Source organism: Mustela erminea, chromosome 18 (genome assembly GCF_009829155.1).
Source record: "Mustela erminea isolate mMusErm1 chromosome 18, mMusErm1.Pri, whole genome shotgun sequence".
Lineage (NCBI taxonomy): Eukaryota > Metazoa > Chordata > Mammalia > Carnivora > Mustelidae > Mustela > Mustela erminea.
In genome coordinates, this window is record NC_045631.1 from 51,254,272 (window position 1) to 51,269,453 (window position 15,182).

The 15,182-nt window shown below is 45.1% G+C and overlaps 1 protein-coding gene and 1 long non-coding RNA gene across 3 annotated transcripts in view; one reads left to right on the top strand and one right to left on the bottom strand.

Moving 5' to 3' along the window:
* MAP2K6 (mitogen-activated protein kinase kinase 6) overlaps positions 1 to 15,182 on the top strand; it is a 117,390-nt gene that overhangs the window by 19,246 nt on the left and 82,962 nt on the right. The window lies entirely within an intron of this gene.
* On the bottom strand, positions 5,665 to 8,198 carry LOC116577613. 2 transcript variants are annotated; one of them, XR_004280549.1, is made up of 3 exons: positions 7,331 to 8,198; positions 6,036 to 6,210; positions 5,665 to 5,946 (listed from the first exon to the last, which is right to left on the bottom strand). It is a non-coding gene; the product is annotated as an uncharacterized LOC116577613 (long non-coding RNA). The 2 variants fall into 2 exon arrangements; XR_004280550.1 differs by lacking the exon at positions 7,331 to 8,198 and adding an exon at positions 6,482 to 6,812.

Consider the following 15,182-nt stretch of genomic DNA (forward strand, 5'->3'; position numbering starts at 1 on the left):
TGAATGAAGCAGTGCTATCATATTTTTTAGTTTTATGCTAATGACTCCATAATAAGTATTCTCATATATTTTTAAATTTTTAAAAAATATTTTATTTATTTATTTGACAGACTGAGATCACAAGTAGGCAGAGAGGCAGGCAGAGAGAGAGGGGGAAACAGGATTCCTGCCAAGCAGAGAGCCTGATGCGGGACTCGATCCCAGGACCCTGAGATCATGACCGGAGCCTAAGGCAGCGGCTTAACCCACTGAGCCACCAAGGCGCCCCTCTCATATATTTTTATAAAAATGACTCGATGTGGATTTCTGCTCTGATTAATTATAGACTGGGAAAAAAAAAAATCAGAAGAAACGCTTTTATCGCGTTCACTATTTTGTTTGCAGAGCCCAGTGCCTGGCACATAGTGGGTGCTTTAGAAGTACTGTTTGAATAAGTTCTTTCTTAGCCGCGTGCAGGCTGGGCCTTATGCACACATGGAAAGTGAACTAAGATGGCCTTTGGTGGATTCATTTCTCAAATGAGAACTTGTCATCACACCTGTAACTTTCTCATGTGTCTTCTTTATACATGTATCTTTTTTTTTTTAATGGTTAAAATGTGCATAGCAGAAAACTCACCATTTAAATACTTTCAAAGTATACAATTCTGTGTTTTTTGGGAGTCGCAAGGTTGTGCAACCATCACTGCTATCTAGTTCCAGAACATTTTTATCTCCACAGATGGAAAACAGGCAACCTCCCCACCCCCCACCAGCCCCTGGCAACCACTAAGCTACTCTCTGTTTCTATGGATTTGCCCCTTCCAGATATTTCCTATGAATGGAATCATACGATATAGAGCCCTTGGTATCTGCCTTCTTTTACTTAGCATCTTGTTTTCAAGGTTCATCCTTCCTGCAGCACGAATCAGCCCTTCATTCCTCTCTATGGCTGAATAGCATCCCAGTGGATAGGTATATTATGCTTTTTTCCTCTTTTCTGTTTCTCATAAAAAAATCTGGTGTCTAGAGAACTTCTTAAGAAGTAAGTAATAAGTTACATCTCAGTCTTCCTAATAGAACTTAAATTAAAACTCATCCCGGGGAGTTTGCATTGTTCAGGCAGAAAACAGCTCCGAAGAAAAGAGTACGTTTCTCATGGTGACATCTCAGGGTTGGGGACAGGGGACACGTTTAGCAGCGAATTACATCCTTGTGAATATCTGACTTCTTGTGAGGCCAAGTCAACCGAAGGCTGTGGGACTGGAAAAGGTGTTGAACGGTAGATGGGCACCAGGGTTCGGGTTCTGGGTTAGCCGTGAGTGAACCGTGTCACCTGTGTCTTCTTGGATGTAGTGTTTTCTGTGCGTTGTTTTGGTCTGATTTCAAGTGAGGCCCCTTGCTAAGCTCTTTTACGAGCGTTATCTCATTTAATCCTCCCCAGAATTGTGTGGTGCAGGTGTAATTTCTCTCTGCATTTGATAAACGAGGAGTCTGTAAATGATGAGTAGGAAGACTAAAAACCACAGCCCAAGTTTCCCTTCTAGTAAATTGTGGGGGCAAAACCCAGACTCATGTCTGACTATCTTTAGCACGAGCTCATAACCAGCATATGGTAGGCCTTGGCAGACTGGGACCCACCGTGTGTTTTCGTACAGCCCAAGAGCTAAAATGGTTTATCTGTTTTTAAGTGGCCAAAAAAAAAAAAAAATCAAAAGAAGAATATTTCCTGACACGTGAAAATTATACAGAGTTCCAGTTTCTGTCTATAAATAAAGTTTTATTGGAACATAGCCATGTTCATTGGTTTACATATTATGTCTGCTTTCATGCTACAACGACAGTGTTGAGTTATTGGGACAGAAACTGTGGCCCACAGAGCCTAAAATATCTCCCGGTTTGGCCCTTTATGGAGTACATTTGCTTGTTTCCTCATTTGTAAAATGGAGGCAGGGACAAAATTCAATTAAATTATTCTTCAGGTCCCTTTCAGCTTTCATGTTCCGAGAATGGCAGAGAAAGTTGCTTACATCTGCTTTCCCTTGAGGTCCACTCTCACTCAACAGATGAGTTTGCCTCTTTGCTAAAAATGACTGCACGTCACTCCTGCCGCGGGCCATACATTGATGCCCCGACCTCACATCTCTGTTTCTATCCTGTCCTTGATTCTTCTATTCTGAGTAGTAACAAGATTACCCCTTGTTACATGCCTGTGATGCTCAAGCTCTCAACGGGGCTGTGCAGAAGGCACAGAGATCATAGACGGAAGGTCAGATTTTTTTTTTTTTTCCCTTTTAGAGATGTGCGGACTGAAATGGGGGGAGGGCACTCGGTGTCTCCAGGACATATCAGTTAGTAAGTTGTGGTGCTAGAATGTGGACCTCGGGTCACCCCCTTTGTGATCCCAGGGTCATTCCTACTTTTTTTTTTTTCTTTAAAGATTTATTTATTTACCTGACAGAGAGAGAGAAAGCGAGAAAGCAAGAGAGGGAACACAAGCAGTGGGAGTGGGAGAAGCAGCCTTCCTGCTGAGCGGGGAGCCCGATGTGGGGCTCCATCTTAGGACTCCAGGATCATGACCCGAGCCGAAGGCAGACAGCCTTTAGGTGCCACCCAGGCGCCCCTTTGTATTTTTTTAAATTTTTTAGATTTTTATTTATTTGACAGACAGAGATCACAAGTAGGCAGACAGGCAGGCAGAGAGAGGGGAGGGGGAGAAGCATGACCTGAGCCGAAGGCAGAGGCTTTAACCCACTGAGCCACTAGGCGCCCCTATTCCTACTCTTGACTGATGGTCCATTTGCCCTCTGTCCACCTAAAGAGATCTCCGCATCCCCACTCTGCACTCCATTCCTCTAGGCATACATTCTTCATTTCCCCACCCTTCTTTGTAATGGTCTTTTTTTGTATTAAGGTTGCATCCTGAGAACAGCATTCCCTTAGGCCAGCTCTACTGGCCATACCTGCCAACTCTACCCCATCCCCCACCCCCCACCCCCCACCCGCTGTGAGAGTCTCCTCCTCTAGGGTGTGTTCAGGGCAAAAAAGCATGACTTAGATTTGGTTCTGCCTTTTGCAGCTTGTGTAAGCTTGAATATTGTATGTGACTTTACTGAGTGTCCACATCTGTAAAATGGGTTGATGGGTAATTGCAACCACAGAGGCTTGATTTGAGAAAGAAATAAGCTCACTCACCTGTTAGACCTGACCAGGCTTGGTCTTCTCACTATTATCATAAAACAGTATTTTCTATCCTATTGCCAGGTTCCAAGCCCCAGAATTACCCTGCTGGGTTTTCTAGAGTAGTTCGTGGTTTCTCTCCACCCAGCTGTCCAGTTTATTTTTTACTCCCTGACGTGTATCGTCTTTAGTCTTTAGCCTCTTTATGTTTATTTTTCCTCAGCTTATCTTACTTTGGTTTGATCACCGTCCGCTCCTTCCCTCCCAGTCCTATGCATTGGTCAGGCCTCCGCTGAAGCGCCAGAGTCTCCTGGGACCGAGTCCTTCTGTCCTGATCTCTTCCTTTCTGAACTTCCTTTGAATGGAGTTGTAGAGCCACGGACCTTGGCAATGAAAGGCATCATGTTTTTCTTCCCACTTGCCCAGGTTAAGTAGCTTTACTAAGGTTATTCAACCTGGCTGTGGCAGGGTCAGCTGCTGCCTCGCCTGTATTGTATAAATCTCTGAATCATATACACTTTCTTGTATTATTTACCCTTCCGTCAATGAGAGTCAGAGTGCTTTTTCTATAAAGGCTCTGAATTCAAGAAGGACAGATGGTAGAGACCAGTTTTATGCACTTGTATTTGAGAGTGAATGCTTCTTTAGGAACCTTGCTTGCCTTAACCTCGTTCTGGCCCCGGTGAAGGACTTTTGCTTGTCCTAGGAACTCACAATAGGAACAGGATGTAGGGGGTGGGCTGATACTCTTTAAAAAAGGCAGTATAATGGCCACAGGAGAGGTGTCAACAACATAGAAGAAGTAGTGGTTAATGTAGGGGGCATTAGAAAAACTTCACAATGGAAGAGACTTTTGAGCTGGGTTTTGAAGGGTGAATAAGAGTTTGCTAGCAAGAAGAATGCATTTTAGTCAGAATGACGAGCAGAGGAAAAATGAAGGAGGTTGAACATGCATGTCCTGTTTGGTAAGTTTGTACTGTTGCCAGGCTGTGTCTGGGACATAGTGTCCCTAGGACATTGGAGGAGAGGCAATAATGGAGGGAGTAACAAAAATTCAGAGGTTTTTTTTTTTTTGCTAAAAGGTCTACGTTCTAATTCTGGTGCCTCTCTCTCCTTCTGAGAGAGTGGGTCCTAAAACATTTTTAGATAATCCAACCTTCTGGGTTTGTCCTTCTGTATCAGTGAACTCCAGTGTGGTTATTTTCAGGCTCTCCCTCCCCTGTTTTCTCTTCTGACCCTGTGCTTGCTATGCTATGTACATGGTGAATGGAAAGGTTGATACATCATCTGGAAATTTCTGGATGAAATCTGGGTGCTCTGCTGGTCTCGGTTGATTTCTTAGCCTTGAGGGTGATTTCTGAATTCATAAGATTTTGTTGTCAGAATGCCCAGAAATGGATTCCTGCTGATCTTGGCGGGAAAGGAATCCACTGGAAGAATTTGGGGGAGGCTCATAAAACCTTCCAGAGGTTCAGAGAACTAGAATCAGAAGCAACAGTGCTGGGGAAAACCCCCAAAATACACCAAAGAAGGGGGCTGGTGCAGACACTACTGTTCCCACCGTGGGGTGCGGATACACAGCTTGTCCCTCTCACTGCTGCGGGACCTGTGGCATGATCGTCATCAGAATTGATGCCGACACAGCTTCCCCAGTCTGGACAGAGCTGCCACGACCATTGTCAAGTGCAGGAATGAATCATGCGCTGCCCCTGCTGGTTTATATTGCTAGGGACTGGTTCCAAGTCGGCAATGACTGCCCTGGGCTTATGCTCTAGTGCAGTGGATGCTAGGAACACACTTTTATCCTGCACTTTTATAAGGGGTGGTTGGCTTTGCCTCATGACGTGGAGGACTCTGAACACAGGAAGGGGGCTCAGATGCCAAATACGTGACAGATGTCCACGGCAGTCTCTAAGCTGGCCATTGTGTGCATGCCACCAACGTTCTTGAGCTGGAGATTTATGGGAAATCCCAAGTGCATTTGCATCAGGAAAAGATTTTTACCAGCTCTCTGAGATAGAGGAAGGAAACTCGACGCGGGGGAAGTGAAGCAGTGGAGAGAGAAAACTCTCCAGTCTTAGATTACTTGCTGACCTCAAAAGCAAAAGGGCTGGCTCAGCCTTAGCTGGGTCTGTCTGTGAGCTCATTCTAGTTCATTTAACAAAAGTGACGTTTTCCGTATGGATGGTATCGCCTTGATTTGTGCACACATTTCAGAAATCATGGATAAAATCATAGACAACAATTTGTTTTGTCCTCGCTAAAAACTTGATGGAATAGACCAAGTACATTTCTCCTTTCACGGAAAGGGGAATTGTTGCATATTTAAATGAAGAAGCTTTGTTTTGGGGGCTGTGTAACTACCTGGGGGGAACCCCAAGGCTGGGACCTGGTCTTTCCATTAGTCTTTTAGTCTTCTCCCCACACCACAGGCATTTCCCTGTAAGAATTCCCCTTTCTTTGGGTAACAAATGAAGTTCCGAAAAGAGTATTAAAAGAACTCTTGATTTTATATGTTAACGATTGGGTTGGTAGGACATCCCCAGTAGCTTTGTTTCTCATAGGGGGTTATTTGGATGAGAGAAAGACCTGTTGCATTTCTGTGCCGCAGCTTGAAAACATGAACCCCATGAAGGTCTCTCTTCCTTATTTTGAGATACTTATGTTACCGACTTCAGTTTCGAATGTATCCATCCTAGCTTGAGTCTTCGCTGGAGTTCAACTTTGTTTCCATCCGTTAGAGGTCTGGAGTGGGGTTGCCGGCGAAATCTGATAGGTACCTACACACCTAAGGAGTTAAGAGTTTAAGGAAGAAAGAAATGTTTATTTTTTTACCCCGCAACAAAGGTATTTTGGGTACGTAGCATGTTGTCTTACCAGCTGCTGCCTCCTTTGGTGTTAGCGGATTCGTGGCTGTACTCTCTTCTGTGATTAATGGGAACTGGGGGAGGGGAGGGCGGATCCATCACTTTGTCTAAGAATACCGAGTTTATGTAATCGAGCCAGCCGGTAATTGACAGCGGACGGTGTGGCAGCAGAACTCCAGCTTCTCCTAGGGAATGGAAACACCGTGCAAAGATACAGCCTGGGTTTACGTTAGTCAACAAGTTTTCGGAGTGACGCACGGGAAGCCTAAACTATACGGAGTGCTGGGAGATTGAATTGCTAGATTAAGAATCGTGTTACCCGGGCTAAATCAGTAGTAGCAGGACTGGCTGAGCCAAGTCACTCTCTGTACCTCAGTTTCTCCACCCATGTTGGAAGGGCTATGCTATGTGCCAGAACCTTCGTGGGCCTTAGCTTATCACCCTTTCCCTGCTGACCTTTTTGGTGGGTTTTGTCTGTCTTTTGCAGAGGTGAGGAAATGAAAGCACGGTCGGGGGTGGAGGTGAGTAGTTGTCTGGGTGGTTCCGGAGCTAGTTATTAGCAGGGTGAGGACACAGACTTAGATCTGGGCGCTCCCCAGCTGCTCAGCTTGCTGGTCTTCTCTTAGCCACTGCCTGGAGGCCGCCTTTCAGTACTTCCCACTATGCCCACGTTACACACTCCCTACCCTTTTATGGTGTCTGTGTTTTGAGCTTATGGGGGAGGAGGAGCTCGAAAACACAGTTGCTGGACTTCACTGACTTGGGCAGTTTCGTCAAGTGGTCATTGAATTTGATACCTTTAGTGGATCTGATGATGTGGGTGATTTTATATAACTCGATGGTTGATCGGCATCTTCCTGTCCTACCTAGGAAGGTGGGTTTGGGATGTGGAATTTGGAGACGGCGCTGAAGGCAGTTTAGTAAACAGGTAGGGGTTGGAGAGGGAGGGCGTGAAGGCAGGAATTCACAGGGCTAAGACTTAGCTGAGCAGGGGGTCGGTTGATGACTGAATTAACAGTTAATCAGCTAATAAATCAATGAATCAGTTAATGGCAAGAGAGAGCAGGAGGCAAGGGGCTTGTAGCCCCGACGGAGGCCCCGGGCCAGGGAGACGGGGCCAAGTCCAGGGAAAGACAAACCAGCCAGACTGTTGTGGTCAGTTGGCAGATTGGGGCCTTTCAACCTGAACCCGAGAGACTGCATCTGGAACAGAGCAGAAGGAGGACTCGGCGGAGGGATGACGGGAGGCACTCAGTCAGCCTAGGACGGAAACAGGGAGGCATTTTTAAGCCAGGACAGACTCACCTAAATATTGTTACAGCAGACCTCTGGCTGGTCTTGCTGTTTCTAATTTCTATCTCAGGACTCCGACCCCACTGAAAAATCAAGCAAAGTCCCCATTATCTAGCTCTGTAGGGAAATGTTCTCTGAGCATTTTTTTTTTTTTAAACCAGAGTTTAGTCCTCTGAGCCCCGAGGCCTAGCATAACCCTGTTTTCCATGAGAGTCATTCCCACAGGCACTGTCTTTTATTCTTTTCATCTCAATGGAGTCTAACTTTTTTCTTAGGAAGCACGACCTCATGCTGGTCTGCGGTGCACAGAGAGCCCATGCCAGGTTGCGAAGGTGCGGGACTTTTCTGTTCCCAGCCATGGTGGATGACTCCCGGGTCTCCCCACGGCCGTCCTAGGACCTGGCCACAGTCCGTATCACTGTCCTGGCCCCACTCCCAGCTGCCACCGCCGTCGGCCAAGGCTCTTCTCATTTGCCATTGTGTTTTTCTTCTGCTTTTCTCTTCAGCCATTTCTTTGCTCTGAGTCCCTGTGGTTTACTTCTTTAGCCTGTCCCCAGGTAACGAGAAGCCTCCTTCCTTCTGGCCAGCCAACAGACTGTTCGTGGGCCGGATGTCCTCTTGGTGGTTTGTCCCCTCTTGCCTGCCTCTAGCCTTGCTCAGAACGTTTGTTTTCATTGCTGACATGGAGGCACTTCCTTTCCTTTTGTGCCTCTCATTTCTCCTGTCATCAGGGTTCGTGGATTTCCACCTGGGGAAGTTGCCAAAAAAAAGTGGCCCTTGACAACGGAGGTGTCATGGGTGTTGCTGGGGATCGGTGCTCGGCAAGTGCTCCATGCCAAGGTGTAGGGCAGGGACCGGCACTCCCGGCTTACAGGCTCTGAAAGGGACATGGCCAGTCCTTTGGTGACAGTCGTGAAAGGTCATAAAGGAGCCTGTTTTCCTCCTCCTAACATGATCAGGAACATGGATTGTGGAGTCAGGCTGCCTGAGTTCAAATCCTGGCTCTTCCCATATTAGCTGTGTAGGCTTAGGCAAGTTACTTAACATCTTCATTTCTTAATCTGTAAAATGGGTATAGTACTTGATATATCATAATATTATACATCACAATTTATCATACATTATATTTCATGTGTTACAATATATAACATAAAAAACAATGTTACATTGTATTACATGGATACTCCAGTATTCTATTTATAGATATTATGATTATAAAATTATAATATGATATATTATAATGTAAATATGCAGATATTACATTATATTGTAGTACAAAACATGTAGAGATTATGTTATATTACTATATGTATTGTGTTTTTATATATTATTATAATATATAGTTTACATATTTGCATTTGTTTTCTACAAGCTATTATATAATAACATATGCCATAACACTATCCATAACTTTGTATATATAATACACATAACTTTGCATATCTATATACATGACTTTACATATGTACATATATCTATAACTTTATAAGTGTACCATATATAGTACGTAAACTATACATATACAGTGATTATATGTAAAGGCTTTAGAACATAGCTGGTATACAGCAAGGAGTTGCTATAGCAGAGTTTGCATTATTAATTCTTTGTTTTTGTAGAGGCGTCTTTTGGGAGGTATACATTTTTGTTTTCAGCTTAAAAGCAAAGCTGACTGTTATTCCTCAAACTCCTCTGAGTGGTTGATTATCATTTCTATCCTTCTTTTGAGGATGCAGTATTTCTTAGTGTGTCTGGGTGGCTCAGTTGGTTAAGCGTCTGCCTTTGGCTCATGTCATGATCCCAGGGTCCTGGGATCGAGCCCCGCATTGGGCTCTCTGCTCAGCAGGGAGTCTGCTTCTCCTTCTCCCAGTTGCTCCCCCTGCTTGCGCTCACTCTCTCTTTCTGTGTCAAATAAATAAATAAATAAATCTTTAAAAAAAACCACTTTTCTCTATTTTTTTTTAAAAAAGGATGCATGTTTCTCAAGCACTAGGCACACCGTGAGCGTGTAAAGCTTGGTTTAAATCTCAAACACAGGGAGAAGATGGCGTGGGTCCTGGTCTGAAGCAGTAGCATTTGGGAACGTTGGTCTCCATGCTGTCTGGTCAGAAGGTCACCAGTCAGTCCCCCTGGGCCATCTCCTTGGACCTTCTTGTTTTCAGTGCTTTTCCGCTCCATTTGGTGACTCCTGGGTTTGGGATGAAGTCTTGGAGGTCATGCTCTGGTCCAGCCTTTATCCGTGCTTTGTCTCTTCACAACATTCTGGAAGCAGAGAACCAGGGATCAAACCCAAGTTGAAGTTTGGGGGTAATAGAGTATTTTTTTCTGGAGAGTCTTTCTTTTAAGAGCTGTATTTGATGATGAAGTTGAACTAGGAAGTGAGGCTAGTTTTTAGTTTACTCCAAAAACACATTTTGTGAGTATCTCCTATACCAGAAAAATATAAATAAGGCCCTACACTCAGAAGAGTTATAGTCTAGACAGTACAGTTTTGTAAACACACACACACACACATATATGTAAACACACGAATATAATGGGAACACTATGCTAGGGAAGTATTTTTGGTACTTGTGGACACAAAAGCAAGAGGGTTCTATTTAACCTTTGGGTGAAATGGACGAGGGAGGGGTGAACCTTGGAAGTGTTTATGGAAGAGATTTTATTTGAGCTGAATCCAGAACATTGAGTCGGTTTGCATGAGTCAGAGAGAAAGGAAGCATATTCTAGACAGAGAAAACACCATGAGTAAGGGCACAGAACCTCAGAGCATCCTGGTGGTCTGAGAATTGGAAGAATTTGTCATGGCTGAGATGAAGTATGAGTGATGAAGTATGAGAACAATGAGAATTTCACAGTAGCGCGTGGCCAGGGGTGGAGTTATCAGTGGCAGGCCGGAGCTGGCCCCTGTCTGGTTCGTGGGGGCCATTGATTAAATAAATAGCCAGTCATTTTGTAAGCTGGTCGTTAAAATGGCGGTAGCTTGAACTGGACAGTGGTGGCAACATTTACACCATGGAAGTGAGCAAATACTACATATCAGGGCTCCTCCTGCAAAGGGCTGCTTTACCATACTCTCCTGACGGAGATGCTCTTGTATGCCGCTCTGATAATTATTATTGTTTTGCAAGGAGGATTTTATTTATTTGAGGGAGGGAGAGGAGCAGAGGGAGAGGGAGAAGCAGGCTTCCGACTGAGCGCAGAGTCTGACGCAGGGCTCAGTCTCACGACTTTAAGACCGAGACCTGAGCCGAAACCAAGAATCAGACACCCAACCCACTGAGCCACCCAGGTGCCCTGTGATTATTCTTCCGAGGGTCCCTCGGTGTAGGTGATGAGGAGCCGGTGAAGGATGGCGGGCAGGAAAGCAACATGATCAGATTTGTAATTAAGAAAGATAACCCCTGTGTCTTCGGTCCTGTGTCTCCGGAAACAGACCGAGAGAGGGAGCTTTGCACACAGGAGGTGTACTGGGGAGTGTTCTTGCGGCCAGCATTTGAAGGCAGGCAGAAGAGAATGGGTCTGGGCAGAGGGCACAGTTGAATAACGAAGCAGGTGTAAAGTCCATCCCACGGGGATGCTTTGGAGCTGGAAAGGCCCATCAGGGTAAAACAACCCGGGAGCAGGGGGGGTGGGGGTGTCCGGATAGAGGATGTCCCTATCCTCTGTCTGGACACAACCACGGTGGAGGGGTTCACAACCACGGTGAAGTGACTGTCCAGAGGGTGTGCCTCACTCCTGAAGGTGATTCAGTGGCTGTTCGGCGGATATGTGAGCTCTGGCGGGAGATGGGAGAGGGTCAAGAAGACCTGCTGGGATGGTTTTAAAGCAGTCCAGGTTAAAGATGATGAAGGCATAAACTAAAGAGGTAGCCATAGGGATGGGCTGAAGTGTGGGAACCTGGGGTGTGTGGGGCTAGTTCCCCTCCTGCAGTAAGTAGTTCTCAACGAAATGCCAAGGCTGCCTGCCCCCCCCAGGGGACATTTGGCTGTGTCTGGAAATGTTTTTGTTGTCTTAACTGGGAGGGATTGTGTGTCTATGTGGACGCTACTGGCATCTAGTGGGTAGAGGTCAGAACATCCTCCATAGCACAGGGCAGCCCTCCATAACAGAGAATCAGCAGCCCCCACTCATCGATAGTGGCAAGGTTGATAGGATATTAACAAGAAAGGAGTGATACTGGGAGTAAGGGACAGGACATGGGAGCGGTCTTCTTTCTCTGCGCCTTCCCTGGGTGTCTGGGCTATTGAGTCCCTAATTCAGTACCAGACTGCTGAAGTGGAGATAGTAGTTTACTGACAATACTTTACAAAGAGAAGAAATTTGATCTTACAAGCAAATGCCTATCATCGAGTCCCTCAAGCTGTGCTTGTCTCCTATGGCAATTTTAACTCTTGGGAGCAATACATTCTCTCGTCTTTCCCTTTCCTCTTTCTTCCAAAAGGTGAAAGTAAACTAGAGCTTCCTTCTGTCCTGAAAAATTCACAAGTATAAGAAAGCACATAATAAAGGGACTCTTAGAATCACCCTCTGGTTTTTGATACTGGTAGTCAAAGTTGTGCAAAACAATGGTAGAACTGCAGGGGAACTATGAAAACGCATTGCTTAGGTTTTAGCAAAGTGATAAAGCAAAGGAAGAACATTAAATTTAATGAGGCAAAACCGAGAAGTTGATTAGGGAGGTTTGAACTTAGGTGGTGGAGAAGCAGTATGTAAAATTCCTTTTCTTCTTAACATGAGCACATTCAATTATAGCAATTGGTGAGAGCTTTGGTGCCTTTTTATTATTGTTGTTGATGATGTTAGTGTTATTGTTGTTACTATTATGGCTGAAAGCTGGTTAGTGCACAGGGCGACTGCCATCCAGGTGCTCTGAGACATCCTGGTGGCACCTGAAGACAGGACTCCAAGGAGGTTGGGTGGGGCAGAGTGACTGCGGGAGGCACCCAGCAGGCAGAGCAGTGGTGCTGGCGGGAGCAGAAGCACAGAGCTGTGGCGTAAGCATTATTAGCAGGAGAAGCCTAAAAGGGAGATACACTTATGCCTGGTACAGGGTAGCAGCTGATGGACTGCAGCCGTGGTGTAAAACTTTTTTGAAAAGGGGCAGATACTAGGTTTTTTTGGCCCGATGGTCTCCTGCACCTCTGCTGTAGTGTGAAAGCAGACAGATGATATGGAAATCAAGGAATGTGCTATAGCCAATAAAACAGGTGGCAGGCCAAATTTGGCCAATGGGCCATAATCTGCTGACTCTGGACTATGGTCTTGAGAAGCCTGGTACACTTCAAAGAAAGATTTTTGATATGCTGTTTAAGGAAGGTGTGGATGTGGAGACCAAGGTACGACAAAGATTTAGGATTAAGAGGCCAAATGCATTCATTTTCTTTCCTTAATTCCGGTCTCTTTCTCATGGCCATCCCTCTCCTTTCTTTAAATAATTATTTAATAATTTATTATTAGTTTTTCATACAGAAATTATTTACAACAGTCGATTACATAATCATTTGGTTTATGATCATTGATTTTCTGGTTTTTCGGGGGAAATGTTAGATCGTGGGAGGGAACTTCTCTGCTCTTCTTTCTTAGTTCTCTGTAAATGACATTTTAGTGATTTTTTTTTCCTCTCGGGTGTAGCTCTTTCAGTAAGTTTTCTTTTCTTTCTTTCTTTTTTTTTTTTTAAGATTTTATTTATTTATTTGACAGAGAGATCACAAGTAGGCAGAGAGACAGGCAGAGAGAGAGAGGGGGAAGCAGGCTCCCTGCTGAGCAGAGAGCCCGATGTGGGGCTTGATCCCAGGACCCTGAGATCATGACCTGAGCCGAAGGCAGAGGCTTAACCCACTGAGCCACCCAGGCACCCCCATTACATTTTCTTCTCTATTACCATTGACCTTGGGCTATGAGATTCTCAACCTTGATCACCTGGGGGTGATCCTAATATACAGTGCTCAAGCTGCATTTGGAACAATTCATCAGAACTCTAGGGATAGGGCCAGGTTTTTTAAAGCTCCCTGGGGACTCAGATGTGCAGGCAAGGTTAAGAACCATTGCCTTGGATTTAAAGTGGGGAAAAAAAAATTGTCCTAAAAATCGTCCTTTAGATGCAGAGAGAAATTTAACTTGTGTAGGGGTAACCATATCCGACCTACATGTTTTAACTATGAAAATTGGATTCTTCAGCTTTTAAGGGCTTATTCAGGCCAACTTACTAGTGACACAGTAGAACCTTCTTTGTTATGGTTGGGTACTGGCAGTAAAAGAAGTATCAGGAAGCTAATGTGACTTGGCTGATGGGTCTATTTTTGGCCAGAAGCATTTTCTCCATCAGCGAGTGTGGTGACAAGCCTTTGAACATGGTGAGAGCTTCCAAGTTTCAGTGATTAAGTCACTATCCACCAAAGCCAATCTTGACCAGAGTAAATGGTGAGGATATATGTTCTGTGTCCAGAGGTAATAACTTTCTAACGTCGTCATGGGTGTCTGCTTATCTGATGGTGTTTCTTAAAGAGAACCCAATCGATTAAGTGAGAGCTGACTTCTGTTTAATGTCAGGAGACATAGGGCAACTCAGAAGGTACATTTGAGGAACTTTCACAAAGATAGGGCAAAAATAGTTTGAAAATATAGGTCTGGAGATAATCGTATTTTGTGAGTGGTGACATTTTTGAGGGATCCGACAACCTTTTTTCCCCCAGCAATCATGTTTTTGTTTTCGTTTTACATTTGGCCAATGGAAGATTCTAACCTTGTGACTCTGGAATGGCTCAAGCATTTAATGATGAAGGCTGGATTTCAAGGATTTAGTGCTTTCTTTCCGAAGTGAGAGTTGGAGAATCATGTTTTTGTTTTTTTTTTTTTTTTTAAGATTTTATGTATTTATTTGACAGAGAGAAATCGCAAGTAGATGGAGAGGCAGGCAGAGAGAGAGAGGGAAGCAGGCTCCCTGCTGAGCAGAGAACCCGATGAGGGACTCGATCCCAGGACCCTGAGATCATGACCTGAGCCGAAGGCAGCGGCTTAACCCACTGAGCCGCCCAGGCGCCCCAGAATCATGGTTTTTGAGGGGAGAGTACGGAGTAGTCTACAATGTTCTGAAGAGTTTCCCCTCAGTAGCAAAGTGTATGGTGACTACTGTAGCTTCTCAGGCTCTGTTGTCATGGAGTTGTGAGACTTGCTTCATTTATTGAGGGCTGATGGGAAGAGACGAGGAGCGAGTAACGGAATGCCCAACGACCATGCCTGCAGCCAAAGGGGCTTGTTCCCTCTCTATAAAGAGACGACAAATGCACCCTCTCGGGGTTGGTTGAGTCGGTCATTTCACCATGCTCTGGCTTTGGGAGGTGGCCCTGTGAGTGCTGATTTCCTTGACTTTTTCTTTCTGGTCACAGGATCGCTATCATGAGGGAACATGACCACATTAAAAGGCAGGAAGAGAAGGGGGCATTTCTCCCCTGGGTCCTATTATTATTATATTAATCAGGAAGGAAAAGCTTTCCAGTAGCTCCCAGCGGACTTCCTCTCAGATTTCAAACCTGGAGCCAAAAGTTGTTACTTGTTCACCCCCAAACCCAGACGGGCAAAAGAGGTTACCGTGGTTAGCAGAGACTAGGGGTTAGCAAACTTTTTCCGTAAAGAGTCTTGACTATGGGTATTTGTCGCACCCCTTGGGATCCCCATAGGGTGTCTGTTTCCTATGCTTCTCTTCTTTTCCCTAACTCCGTGAAAACCTAAAAATCTGTTGTTAGATCTAGGGGTGTTCGCCAAGCCATGGATCCTGGCATCAACTAATCAGTTGTGTTTCCTCTCCTGAGGCTGGTGGAGGGGTCTACCATCCCTATGCACACTGCCATCCACTTTTTGAACTACA